A 1,240-nucleotide genomic window follows, 5' to 3' on the forward strand; every position below is an offset into this window, starting at 1 on the left:
CCTGGTGAGGTGTTCCGGGCACGTCCCACCGGGAGGAGGCCTCGGCTGGCCAGGGAACACCTTGGGATTCCTCCAGAGGAGCTGGAAGAAGTGGCTGGGGAGAGGGAAGTCCGGGCCTCTCTTCTGAAGCTGCTGCCCCTGCGACCCGACCCCGGATAGGCGGCAGAAAATGGATGGATGGATGGAGGGATGGATACATGAATTTCCTGTCTTAATCACATTCGGAACTTTAATTAGAAAACTGCCAGTGATGTGAGGCATTACATCTCTGCCAAGACTTTGTTTAGAAATCTCACCTGATTTTCTTCAACAAAACAGGACTAACTGTATTACTGTGTAACTACTTAAACAATTCAGAATGATTTAGACTAGCGGTTCTCAACGTGGGCGGTACCGCCCCCCAGGGGGCGTTCAGAGGACGGCAGTGGGTGCTGGTGGACATTTTTACAAAAAGGGGGCGCTGGGATGCCTTTGGGGGGCGTTTGGTCGAAGGTAAACTTTACACCTTAAATGTACAACAATGCCAGTTTAGACTTTGAGCAACTTGGTAAAACTGTCTTGTGTAACATTAAACCATGTTTGGCTGCAACTGTATCGATGGAAGCTCTTCTTCTATTCAGTGTTTGTAGCTTCTGTAAGCTTCTTGGCGCAGCTCCGTTCTCCTGCTACTGGTAGCTAAAATCACGATACCCTCACTGTGTATCCCTCTGAAAAATGAACCCATTTAAAATAGAGAAATCCCTCCATGGGTGATACCTCGATAGAGAGCGTTCATTTTATAGCGTTGGTGCTGTAAGTGGTCCGGTATGAAACGGGGGTGATAGAACAACACAGCACTTTTAAATTTCAATAATCAGAATGCAGAAATTGTTTCCGTTGTTTTAAAAGGTTTATGTCAGTTTGCCTTTTCCCCATCGATACGCTTCCCGATCACCCTGCACCTTAGGGGCTTAAAAAAAAAAGACATTCACATTGTGCAAAACTCTGAAACAGGAGAAGCGGGACATAAAACGGAGCGACGAACTAGATGTGAATTATGGCATAAAACAGAGAATATGAAGCTGAACAGTGAATCGCAGTCAACACATGATGTGAGACACATCATGTGTTGATTAGGCAGTGCAGTGGGTGATGAGATTACTGGTGGTGAGCGTCAATAAACGATAAAATCAATTTAGCAACAGGAAAGAAACTAAAGTGGACATAGCAATAAACCAAGAGAGGATAAAACTAATCAAAT

This window comes from Poecilia reticulata, linkage group LG2 (assembly GCF_000633615.1).
Source record: "Poecilia reticulata strain Guanapo linkage group LG2, Guppy_female_1.0+MT, whole genome shotgun sequence".
Lineage (NCBI taxonomy): Eukaryota > Metazoa > Chordata > Actinopteri > Cyprinodontiformes > Poeciliidae > Poecilia > Poecilia reticulata.